General features: G+C 40.1%; 1 protein-coding gene across 2 annotated transcripts in view; it reads left to right on the plus strand.

The window, feature by feature from the left end:
* The window catches only part of KIAA1671 (KIAA1671 ortholog), a 232,064-nt gene that overhangs the window by 179,613 nt on the left and 38,942 nt on the right, over nt 1-13,509 (plus strand). The gene's annotated exons all lie outside the window — the stretch shown is intronic.

A 13,509-nucleotide genomic window follows, 5' to 3' on the forward strand; every position in this document is an offset into this window, starting at 1 on the left:
TGGAGAGATCTCCCCTTCGTTGCTGCTCTGGTGACAGGGGGCCAGAGTGACCAGAAGTGAATGGAAATCTCTCAAATGGGACTAGAATTAGAAACTGCAAAACCTTTTTATAGTAGAGTAGTGAACAATTGGCACCTTTTTAATAAATATTTTTACTGCTACATGAGCCTAAAAGTTCAGGTTCACCTTCAGCAACATTTTAAAAAAATCCCAGCATGCAGTTCCATGTTTTATGAATAGTAAATACCAGTGCATATCTTGTTTCAAATGCTGCCACTCATCCCATTACACATTCAGCTGGGGGGGCACGCCTGCTGGCCCCTCAGTCCCTCTCTCTTTTGCCGTTTGAAGGAGGGGCTGGACATTACAATTGGGCACACTCTAGCAACCACTCTGGGCTGTGCAAACTGCATGTGCTAGAGAAGGAGAGAGTGTACTGCGCATGCATGCAATTTGAAGGGCCAGAGCGGCCACAGCTGAGCTCCAAGAAGGAGAGAGCACACTGTGCTTGTGCAGTTTGATTGACCTGAAGCAACCGCTTGGGGGGGGGGGGCGCAATGTCCAGAGGAGGATGGAGGAGCCAGCATATTTTGCATTTGTAATGGTTGTGGGGGGTGCAGTATTTGAAACAGGAGGACGACTGGCATGCATTTGTTGATCCATAAATGTAACAGTTGGTCCTAGGCATGTATAACAAATGGCAGGTCTTTCCAAATGCATAGTTATGAGTGAACACTGGGTGATAGAATGGCATGTTGCTAGAAGCCTGACCTTATGGTAATCCACCTCACCACGTTTTGAATCTATGTACTCATTCTACTTCTTATTACATTATAGGTAGATTATTAATGAATATTATTTCTGATGCAAACCCTATAGGAGTGTAGAAACTAAAAAGTTTCTTTAGCTTACATTTCAGCAGGTTTGACCTGTAAATATCGCCTATTAGCAACAGTTGATAAAGCTATAAGTTCATAATGAAATTGACTGATCTCTTTAGCCAAGCAAACAGAATAGTGCAGGCCATAGACGAGTAGAAAACCAAACAAAAATTCTTGCCGATCGTCGAATCATTCACTTTTTGCATCATTAGTGTGCCAGCTGCAACACGCGATTTTCGTACTGCAATCGAAAGGGCCCGATAGAACATGCTGGATTTTTTTTTTTAGAAAAACAAAACAAATGACACAATCGACAGACTGTTCATTCGGTTTTCGTCTTACCGGTGGCTGGCTTAGGTTGTTATATAAATTAACCAAGAAAAGAGTGCCAGATGATCACCTCAAGAGTCCAGGTGACAACAGGACGTCGTAAAGGTAGCCAGGGCGCTTTGAAGGACAAAGATCCCCCTTTATCAGTGCTATAAAATACAACAAAATTAAAATAATAAATATAGAGAACATTGATAAAAATATTAATATTCTTTTGGTTTTTTTTTAATCAATATTCTATGTTTACAATTTTGGTTTCATGGTATTTTTATACATCCCCGATGAAGAGGGTTTTTTGATTCCTAAAAGGTGTTGCCAGAAATGCAGTGCCTTAGTCACTTCCTGTGCGCTGAAAAATCAGCAGAAACAATGTTATCTTTTTGTAAACTACTAGTCCCATCAATCCACCATGTAATGGAGATGAACAAAAACAGACATGCTTGAAGACTTGCAGTTTTAAATTTAATTGCACTTCAACAAATTGGATTATTAGCACAAACAATACAACTTGGAAGCACAACTGTTTGGAATACATTGACCAAAAATCCTCTTTAAATATTATCAGCCTCTAAATCAGTCTTCCCAAATCTTTCACCCACAAATGAAATAATTTAAGCATATAAAGAGCTAGAGAGAACGAGAGAAGAACACAGTATAAATAGCGCGTTCATTTTTTCTACCATGTAATTTTCCTTACTGTACTCCCACCTTGGAGACAAGTCTTCACTTTCATGTCGGTGCACCTTGCTGGCTGCGAGACTGCAGGAGCTCTTATATTGTCCAACCCACGTTTGTCCCCATGAACTATACAAAACCTTTTATTGTCAGCTGTGACTCATGCTCCGTAATCTTTTTAATTTTTGTATGCAGGGAATATAAAAAGTGTCATAATTACTCTCATTAACATTTCTTCTCAACCTCATTGTATATACCAGAACATGTTGACTGAAAGAGCAGCATGGACATAAAAACACAGATAAATGTGCAAATTTGTTTCCTGGGAAATGCATCCTTATTTTTCATAAACTGTGAATTAAAGGGGCAGTAAGGAGCACAGTGAACAATCACAGCCGTGATGTGTACATCATCTGGCTTCCATTCTTCTTTTTTCCTGGCCAGGTGTCAGATTATGCCTAGATCTTTATGAAACTGATACTTGAGGGTGTATTTAGATTTAAAAAAAAAAAAAAAAAACAGAACTACTTGTTCTGTAAAATTGCATGTACATTCATTCTGTGTGAATGGGGCCAAATCAAATGTTATTAGGCTATTCTAATCTGCTATGATTGTCAGCTCCATCTAGAGACTATAATGTAGTATTTTCCTGATTTACTCTCTTTTGTGTGAAAGAATAACATACGACCTGTAGGGAAAATAGCCTAATAACTTGCAACATTGCCCCATTTTCACAGAACGAATGCACATGCACTGTTACAGGCAAATAGTTGCTTTTTTTCCCCCACTATGAATGATATGATCCTTTCATAGCTCAAGAGCTATAATTACAATTTACCTTGGCAAGTAGTCTGTCTCATTGGATTCAATTTAACTTAGCAAATAGTCCAACTCTCATTGGGTTCAGTGCTGCTGCGCTTTGTACACTACTGGCAGCTCTTTGGACTGTATGAGAATAGCTCTGACAACACATTAAGGTCCCATGTACACAGGACACTTCTGAATGATGAAAACTGACCGCTGGAAAACGGAGGTTAAAAAAGTCTGTTTAGCCGCGTTTAGAAGCGTTTTTTTAAAGATAAGCACAGGAGAACCTCTCAAATGCCCAGAATGCACTGAAAAGTGGTAAAATATTAACTATTTAAGACTGTTTCAGAGAAGTACAGAAAGTAGAAACACAGAGAGCAGTATGTGTTGAGATTAGCTTAGGTGTGAGTTGCTCATTAACATTTCTTTTGTTTCCAAGGGTGGGAAAGGTGGCTGGTGGAGTGAGTCATTAAGGAGGGCAGGGGGTCTTCATGAGGAAGTTGAGGTGTGAATGGTCATTAACATATCTTGTTTCCAAGGGTGGGAGAGGTCTGAGGTGTGAATTGGTCTTTACAATGTGTGCCAAGCTTGGTAGGAACATCCTGTGTTCAGTGTTTTGTCTATTTGAGTACCTTAAAAACGCTTTGCATGCATTTTTCATGATGAAAAAAGGTTCTGGACAGCATTGGGAACTGGAAGAGTTAAAAAAAAAAAAATTTCAAACACTTATCCAATTTGCCGCGTTTTTGCATTTGAAACGCTGATAAAATCGACTGCTGAATGCAAATTTTCTGTGTTTAAAAAAAACTGTAAACTTAAATGCCTGTAAATGACTGTAAATGAAGATATGTGCATGGACACATAGGAAAACATTAGGGTGAGTTTAGGGGCTGCTGAAAAAAATGCTGAACAGCTCCTAAACGTGAGTTTATCAGCTGCAGTATACATGAGCCCTTATAGGCCATCGTAGAGCCACGTTTATTGTTTCTGGAAAACCAAGACATTTGGCTTTGGTAAGGAAGATCAGCATGTGAAAGATCACTTGTTCAAAACTTGCATAGTTTATGTATTGGAATTGCTCAAGGTAGAGTAGCTCTGACAAAATAAATATGCATAGCATGTTGAATGGCCAGGTTACAGATTTTCGCATGATTTCGTAGAAGCCCTATCACATGACTATATACAAAGGCTATATGTCTGTGTGTATGTCACAAAGGGTCTTTCATTTTTAAGATAGTTTCTTAAATGGACCATAAAAACTATCCAGATACAGCCAGCTAAAACCCATTGAAGGCTTGGGCAAATCAAACGTGATTTTTTTTTTTTTTTTCTTTTAAAAGGGAGGGCACGTCTACTTGCGTGAAAACTGCAGAAAAAAAAACAATTGCCAGAGCCAGCTATATCTTAATTTGTCATTAAAAAGGAAAGCTTTCTGCATTCCCTGCTTCCTGTTGGTCCACCCTAGTGATGTGCAGTCTTAAGTGGGGTACACACTAAGAGAAAATTGGAAGGAAAATTCCGCACGAGGAACGATCGTTCTATTTTTGTATTGTGTATACACAACTTTCAAAACCCGATTCAGACTCTCTAAATTAAAATTTCTGAAGGAGCAAACACCAAAATGTTTCTCGTACGAGAACAGAACTATTTTCATTCAATGCACACTGTTTTTGTAAGGTTTTCGTACGTGAAAAATCGGATACGAAAGACTGCATGATCAGAAATAATAAACAACAACAAAAAGCCTTTGTCATACGAGCATTTTCGTACAATTGATACACTTTCGACCTGCTGTGAAATATCAAGGAAAACTGGATGTTCGTTCATCCGCTTTTCTCATAGTGTGTACTGGGCTTTACTGACCGATTAAAGCGGACCATTTTTGTAGATTTTTGCATGAACATTCTCAGTACATTCAACGACTTGACAAATGATGTTCAAAAGTACTTCAAAGTTTTTGCTTGCTTTTAACAATTTGGAACAAATGAACGTTCCCAAACAAAAACCACATAGACACACTAAGAAATTTGTTAGTTCAAGAAAATATTTCCATCCTGCTCCTTTTTTTTTCTCTTCACTGTGGTTGAAAACAAATGTTGATTTGACACCAATGACAATTAGAACATCGAACTGACAAAAAATTTCAAAAAACATTCCTCTAGTGTGTATATATAGTTAACTTAAGACTTTTCAAATGGTTCCAAGCTCATCTTTTCTGGAAACGTGTATATAACCAGCTGTATCTCTGGATTTAGTGAGGGTGTTGACAATATGCTTTCACTGACAAAAACCTCTGCTTGTGCTTGTTCATCTTTGCCCAACAAAGATGGCAATTGTGATTACCACCACCAGGCCAAAATGTGGGGGTGTGGCCATCTTAAAAAAAAATGACTGACCAGTCCTCTTTAAACTTCACAGTTGCAGCTTTGCTTATTAGAAGAATAATTTAACTGGAATTGCACCTTCTGTTATCCCAGTTTCGTAATTTCGTTGGACTAAGAGCAAAGGAATTTAGCGTGATTTGCTGTTTTTATTGATCTTTGTTAATACAACAAGGTTACTACAGAGAAAAAAGATGACCATAGATGATTCGCTATTTTTTCTTTCAGCTGGCTGAACTTAATGAAAAAAAAAAAAAAAGATTCCTTCGCACACAAACAAGGTGAATGAAAAATTCAACCCCCAACCTTCCCATGCCCGCTCCACCCACAAGGGCATTGTCTTCCTGATTGATAAAAGTTTCCCAGTTTGTTTATTCAACAAAAGTTGGCTAATGATTAGCTCTTGTCAAACAGGGACGGGCACAAACTGGTCAAAATTCAGCCTGTCCCTGCTGAAATGGTTGTATTTCGATCCATCTATGGTCGCCTTAAAACATGCTTTAAGTCTTATGCGAACGGCTGTCAGTTTGAAGTCTGTGCAGGCAGGCATAGCTGAGATACCTGGGGACAGAACAGTGTAGCCTGGGGTTGTTTGTGCAGCATGTTTGTTGCTCAGTAACGAAGAAATGTGAAACAAAGGTGTGACTGTACGCTTTAAAGGTCTACTTCTGTTTTAGTAGAAGTATCAGGTTGACATACATACATACATACATAGGTAGCCTGTACTGAAATTTGACATTTACTTTGTAATTTTGCTAACCTAAATAGACAGGTTTGTGATTCTGAAAGAAAAAAGGTTAAGACAACCTGAAAAAATCTAGACAGCTGAAATGCATGGCACCTATTGCATATGATAAAAAAAAGGTTAATGATATTTGAGTGAAAACTCCCAAAAATATTAATAGGTTCAGATATGTAGTCATCTGATGTTTATATCCAGTTCTTCCTTTCCTGTGAAGTAGAACTTTGCCCTGCCTCATCCTATCTCCATCCAGCTTTATGTGGCCTTATTGATCAAATGGGAAGCTTTGGAGGTCCAAGGTGGTAGATCAGTAGATGGATCTAGTATGTGCTTTCACATGGGGATTTTCACTGAAGTTCACATCTGCTTGAAGCCCGTTAATAAGTTTCACTTATTTTTACATTTTTATACTTTTTTTTAAATTTTTTATCCCTACATATTATGAGCCTGGGTTCACAAGTGTGGTGCGATTTTTCATGTCCTTTTTCAGTGCAGATTTCCAAAGTGGTTGTCCAACGGTTCAGGTGTGATTTAGATGTGGCTCTGATGCGAATTGGCAAGGCTCAAATCGTGTTCACAACTGATGACGTGCGATTTTAAGTCGATAAGTCGATTTTAGGCACCAGACCTGCACCTCACTGCTCGAAAAATGTACAGGTCTCTTTTTTAAATCTACACTTCAGGTGCACCACTTACTGTATATGTAAATAGACACAGTAGAACCCAATGTTATTTTACATGTCATGCGAATCAATGCCTTCTAAAACACATCTGAATTTGCATATGTGTGAACCAGGGCGTAGTCATTTTTATTTTTGACATGCCTTAAAATACCTTTTTTCTCCTAGTGAAAATGCTGCTTCCTGTCCTCACATTACGGTGCTGTTTGCTGGCTAAGCTGAGTAACAGCTACACTCCTCGTGATGTGAGGAATGGAAGGAAGAGAGGGGTGGGGGGTCTTTGGCAGAGGTCTGTTACTAAGTACTGGTTACCAAGAGCATTGTGTCTAAGGTCTCATTGACACACAGGGGTGTGGAAATTTTTTAAAAAACTACTTGTCCAAGGGACTAGATTAGTGCCCCAATCTACTTGTCCCTCATGACAATCTACTTGTCCAGATAAAAAACAAGATTTTTTTTTTTAATCAAAACCATATTTATATCGAAGGTGACATTAGGAATGTTTTAAAAACAAAAGGAGTTTTATGGTGACTTAAACGTAAATATTTTTAAAATTACGCTGTTTTTCTCCTCCCCTCCCTGCCTGTCTCCAGCACCGCACTCGGGGACTAGCAGGGAGCAGAGAGACCTTGCAGTGTAATGAGCACTGATTGGGTGCTTGTCAGGAAAGGGGAGTGTAGGGCTTATCCTTTACCCCTTCACTGCCAAGGTTGATTTTGCGTTTTTTGCACAAGATTTAAAAAAAATCATTTTAGGCCTGAAGATTACACAAAACCCCCAAACATTATATATTTTCTGAAATCAGACACCCTAGAGAATAAAATGGTGGTAGTTCCAATTTTTTTATGATAATACCACAAAATTTCAGTAAAAAATACAAGTTAGTTAATTTTAGGGCACAAAAAAGCAATAAATTACCCTATTTTTTTTTTAAAAATATAAATGATAAGGTTGCAGCGAGTAAATAGATATCCAACTTGTCAAACCTTAAATTTGTGTGCCGCTCATGAAATTGCGATGCACTTCAGTACCCTATATTTTCTATATGTGACACTTTTAAAGCCCCTTCTAGGTCATCAGTATAGTGTTATGGAGGAGGTCTAGTGCTAGAATTATTGATCTCATTCTGGCGTGCGCTGCCATATGTAACGTGTATCGCAATCGTTTTCCTGCGTAGGTGTCCCGATGTGCGCTTTTTCGTTTGTACGTGTGTATATGTGGGAGGGGCTCAATATTTTGGGGGGGGGGGATATGATATGTGCTTGGGTATAACTTTCATATTTTACAATTTAAAAAAAAAACACTTTTTTTTTTACTTATCTTTTTTTCATCACATAGGTGAGCTGGTCCCTGGCCTGGGCAAGAGGAGCCCAGGAGACAGTGGGTGGGGGGGGAACTTCACACGGGGGGGCGGAGAGGCTGGAACTGTGTGGAAGTAATCGGTGGCAGCGCTGCCATTTGAATGCTTCCACCTGACAGGTGAGCCCTGCTGCTTGCCCGCAGCAGGGCTGAAGGTAAAAAGCAAAATTTCCTGCCTGGCGCCCGGAACTACATATCCCTGGTGTTGAGCGATAGGAATTCAACAAACAGGATGTCCATAGCCATGCTCCTGTTAAGGGCCATGTTTACCTGCATGGGGATGCACAGGTGTTTTGTGCATACCTGTGCAGGCAATCCCATTGCTGTCAGTTGTGACGTAGCGAGTGCAAGGATACAGTCACTGCTCCCAATGTGACATTGGTGTGGGTGTGCACCCCTGAACGCATCCAGGAGGACAGCAATGGGGCTGCCTGCACAGGGGTTGTATAGAACACTTGTGCATCCCCATGCAAGTAAATATAACTCTCCACAGGCTTTCGGTTATGTACACCTCCTGTGAATGAGGTCTAACGTTTATGATAATAGACTGGCATCATTTTTAGACATCCTATGTATCTGCTGTCAAGGGAAAGTGAGGGTAAGATGAAAATGGGTGAGAGGTAACTAAATGTAGCACAATATAAAGTGCTTTGGTTTGTAAATTTAAAAAGATAATAAAGTTCCTCTTTATAAGGAAAAAGGATTTTAGAAAAAAAAAAGTTAGATTCATGTCACAGTCCTCTTTGGGGATAGATCAGGCCTCTGATGCAATTTGCTGTTCCATTATCCCAGAGCTACATACTAGTTATATGGGTGTGGGTTAACGCTTTCTGATTTATTTTATTTGTTTACCAAATCTAGTAGAAATCCTGAATGACTAGTTTTCGTTTTTTTGGGGGTTTTTTTCAGAAGGATTCTGAGACATTTTATTTTCAATGTAACAGTGCTGTAAATGTTTGTGTTTTAAAGTAGGACTCCAGCTAAATATAACCCCCTTCCCCTATATTCCAGTTACGTACCTAAAAATCTTTAAACGCTTCTATAGATGTGGTTTAGAATAAACTTTTAAAATCTTAACTGCTATTCTTCTTTAATCAATTTGCATAGCAGAAATATGGTTGAGGCCTATCTACGAGCCCAGTTAGTTGCACATTCCTCTTAGTATAACCGTTGTGGAACTGGTGGAGAATGAGGGCCTCGACAATGATGTGATATTCATTCACTATGCAATAGACCTGTGCATGTGTTGTGATTTTAGGTAGCTGACAACACGGTAGGAAATCCATTGTTATAAAGGGCCGTGTGGTATACAGGGGAACCATAATTAACCACTAGCCTACAGGGCACTTATACCCCCGCCCGGCCAATTTCCAGCTTTCAGCGCTGTTGCACTTTGAATGACAATTGCGCGGTCATGCAACACTGTACCCATATGACATTTTTATAATTTTTTTGTGACAGAGCTTTATTTTGGTGGTATTTAATCACCTCTGGGTTTTTTATTTTTTCTTAAACCAAAAACCACTAAAAATTTTGAGAAAAAAAGGTTTTTTTTTCTTCGTTTTTGTTACAAAAGTTTGTAAATAAGTGATTTTTCTCCTTCACTGATGTGCGCTAATGAGGCTGCACTGATGGACACTGATAGGTGGCACTGAGGAGGCACTAATGGGCATTGACAGGCATCACTGATGGGCACTGAAAGGCAGCACTCATATATGGCACTGTTAGGCGGCACTGATAGGCAGCACTGATGGGTGGCACTGATTGGCACTGATGGGTGGCACTGACTGGCACTGATGGGTGACACTGAAAGGCAGCTCAGATGGGCACTAATATGTGGCACTGGTAGGCACTGAAATGTGGCACTGGCAGGTGGCATGGATGAGCACTGACAGCTGACACTGACAGGTGGCACTGCTGGGGCTACACAGATCATCAGGGCACACTGATCATCAGTGCCCTAATGATCCGTTTACATGGCCCCTATGAGGGATGCCGATCACCGACTCTCCTCTCCTCTCGAGCTGTCAGCGTGACAGCTCTTTCCGTTGATCGGTGATCCGCTGTGTCCGAGGGACACAGCGCACCGCCGATCGCTGCGTGCTCCCAGAGCCGCGCATGAGTGGTTAGAATGGAAGGACATCATATGATGTCCTCCCAGAACTAGAGAACCGCCTTGCGTCCATCATTTTACTATATGGCGGGCGGGAGGTGGTTAAACTAGTTTGTTCCACAATAATAAAATAGAGAAGCAGAATCGTACTATATAATTTAGTTAAAAGTTAATTGCTTTGTTTAGCCAAAAAAAAAAACATTTTCTAGCAGTATAGAAATGAGATTCTGCATAATTCCTGGATTTTGGCAGAGTTCAGGAAATGCTTGCTGGGAATTTTGGGCAAATAAAAGCCTTGGAGAAACAAAAAAAAGGCTTTGGGATCATTTAGTGTTTGTTTCTACATGTAACCTTCTCTTCAGTGTTCCATTGATTTCTGAAATTATAATACTTTTCCATATGTCAGTATTTTCCCCTTGGGCCATTACAGTTACCTTGAATATTTTACAGGATGCATTAGAGAAAAATTTAATTTTCCTCCAACAACTCCTGCTCAAGCAAAAATTGTAATTTAAATGTCAATGGTTCATCCACTGAAACTGTAACAATAAATGAAAACCACTGTCATTTGTACCTACAGGCTATTGAAGAGCCTGTAAAAAAAAAAAAAAAGGGTTCTTTATGTAAAGGGAGGGGGGGGGGGGGGTCACCTCTACGTGTCTTCTGCACCTGCAGTGATGTGAAGGTGACCTATGGAAACCCATTAGTGAAGTCTGTTGTAACTATTCAAATATTCTTCTGTGTCTGAATGCATTGTGCTTGAATTTCATGTACTGCTAGAATACTGAATATGTTTTTTAAAATAAATTGCTCAGGCATGCTTATAACCGAGCCTCCAACAAACTTTTTTTTCCTATATCAAGCAAGATGACCTCTCAAGCAAACTTAGTGGGTGCAGAATGTGGGTGCAGAATATGGACTATCGATAGGATGTTATTTGCAAAAAATATTTAATACAGGATTTACCGTATATAGCGCCAACAGCTTGCTCAGCACTTTACAATATAATGGGAGACAATACAGCAACAATACAGTTCAATACAAGAGGGTTAGGAGGGCCCTGCTCCTTGGAACTTACAATCTAAGAGGAAGGGGCTAGTGGTACAAAAGATCATAACTGTGAGGGACAAACTGATGGGAGAAATGGACGATTTGGTTATTAGCTGAAGGCAGGATAGGCTTTCCTGAAGAGAGAGGTTTTCAGAGATCGCCTAAAAGTGAGCAGAGTAGGCAATAGTCGGATAGATTGAGGTAGAGAGTTCCAGAGGATGGGGGAGGTTCTAGAGAAGTCCTGGAGATGAGCATGGTAGGAGGAGACAAGGGAGCTAGAGAGCAGGAGGTCATGGGAAGAGCGGAGAGGACGGTTTGGGTTATATTTGGAGACAAGATTTGTGATGTAATTGGGGGCAGAGTTATAAATGGCTTTATATGTTATTGTTAATGTTTTGAATTTTATTCGTTGGGTAATGGGAAGCCAATGGAGGGATTGGTAGAACGTTTGGTAAGGTGGATGAGTCTGGCAGCAGCATTCATGATAGACTGAAGAGGGGATAACAAGGCAGTGAATAAGTTTTGGTGGTTAAATAAAATGTTTTCCATAAATATATATCATCTACAGAAAAAGAACAGTATTCTGACAGACCCAGCCAGGACAGGGGCTTTTAGAGGGGACTGCAGGCTAGCTTCTTGCCTACTGACCATGGTCCCTGGCATCTGAGTGGGCTCTATTCCTTGGGAGGTGTGTGTCTGGGGGACCTTTTGGAGTAGTTTTATTTTGTATTCAAGTCCATGTCTCCCCTAAACACACAGACTCCGAGAACTGGAGGACCCGGATACAGATTTGGGGCCTGTGTGTCCAAAACAGTATTGACTGCTTTAACCCCCTCCTAGACTCAGAGCAGATGTTAAAATAATCAGCTCAAAGCAATCTGATGCTGAGGTCATTTGCTGTAATCTCTTTATCAAGGTGTTGTGTGTTTACCGTTGTTTATTTGTTCCATTGTTAATTGAACAATGGAACAAACACTAGCTGTCTGTTGGCTAGTCCTCCTGGAGGTTCCTACATGATGGGATTAGTCTTGTGTCAACTTTACCTCCTTATCTAATCAGTGTGGGATGTTTATCCCAATATGTAATATTTGTTTTTATTGTTCATGTGGGGACTGCCCTATTTTTGAAGTGTATAAAAACCTGTTCAATAAACCGTTCATTGCTGCACCTAAGCTAGTGTCGTCTACTTCTTGGGTGCAATGCCCAGCAATAATACCTTGTTCCTGTGTCCCAGTGGTGAGGAAGCAGTTCTCGAACGGATGCACTGAAATGGGGTGCCAAGTAGTCCGTTACAAGCATGGTGAGAACGTAGGTCATTGTGAAAGCTTATTAAAGTTACATACGCAAGAACATGGGAAGATGCTTCATTGATGGTTGTAACCCTTGGAGATGCATACAGGGAATTGCGGTTTTGTTTTTTTCTGCAGGAAATTATTCACATTTTGCTATTTTTTGCTATTTTAACAGTTTTGCAATTGTAGAAGACGGAGTTATTTTTCTTAAATTCCATATACACCCTAACCCAACTTCACTTCCTGGTGGTTGCTGGCTAAGGAAATTACAGTATATTGTTTACGTCCATCCGTGACAAGTTGATGAAATTCCATGGGACTTCAGTTCCTGGTCTTGTGAAAAAATTCTGATGTTAAGCTGGGTACACATGGTCCAAATATCTGCCAGTTCAGTAGGAACGAGCTGACATTTGGACCATGTGTATAGCTGACATGGTTGAAGTCCAGATCTAAAGTTAGTAGGCCTATCCCAATCACCCTTGTATCCTCCTCCCTATAAGTTGGGCTGGCAGTATATTTAAGAGCCACTTCTCTTCTCTCACCTTTTAAGAGACCTACCTTTATGAACAGTAGATCATTACTGTGAAGTGCTTATCGTTTTCTTACTTTTTATGTGCTTTGCTCATTCAATATAAAATATTTTGGATAAAGGATATTTGATCTTTCTTGATCACGTTTTGATGTGCATATTTGATCTCAAACGGTTGGCATTGCCACTTCTACTTCTACACTGTCACAGTCAAAAAAAATTACTACCCGTTTTACAGATGAAGAAACTAGTGGTATTGAAGATTGAAGCTTTCCATGCACTGATTGATCTAAATTCTAGTTCTACTGGACCTGCCAAATTTCAGTGTGTGCGTGCCCGCCCCCACTTGACAGAAGTCAATAGTTTGATCAACTTCTATCTAAGGGACCAGCAAAAAACTTTTGTTTTGTCTATCAATGTCTCTAGCCACTAATCTGTGTATTATGACAGTGGCAGGCCACGCTGTCATAATACTATGTCCAGGGGAGGGGGTAGAGTGTGAGGTCACCACCCTGCCTCCTCACCTGCTCCAATTGGGGCATTTGCAGCTGAGCTCCTGTCTTTACAATGAATAAGGAAGGACCCAGATGCAAGTAGAGATCACTGGAGTAGCATTGTTTACTTGCGTGTTTCCAGCTTCCAGAGGCATGGGCAACTTATTAGTCTAAGC

This window comes from Staurois parvus, unplaced genomic scaffold, assembly GCF_062004578.1.
Source record: "Staurois parvus isolate SC_StPar_1 unplaced genomic scaffold, SC_StPar_1.0 ptg000336l, whole genome shotgun sequence".
Classification (NCBI taxonomy): Eukaryota; Metazoa; Chordata; class Amphibia; order Anura; family Ranidae; genus Staurois; species Staurois parvus.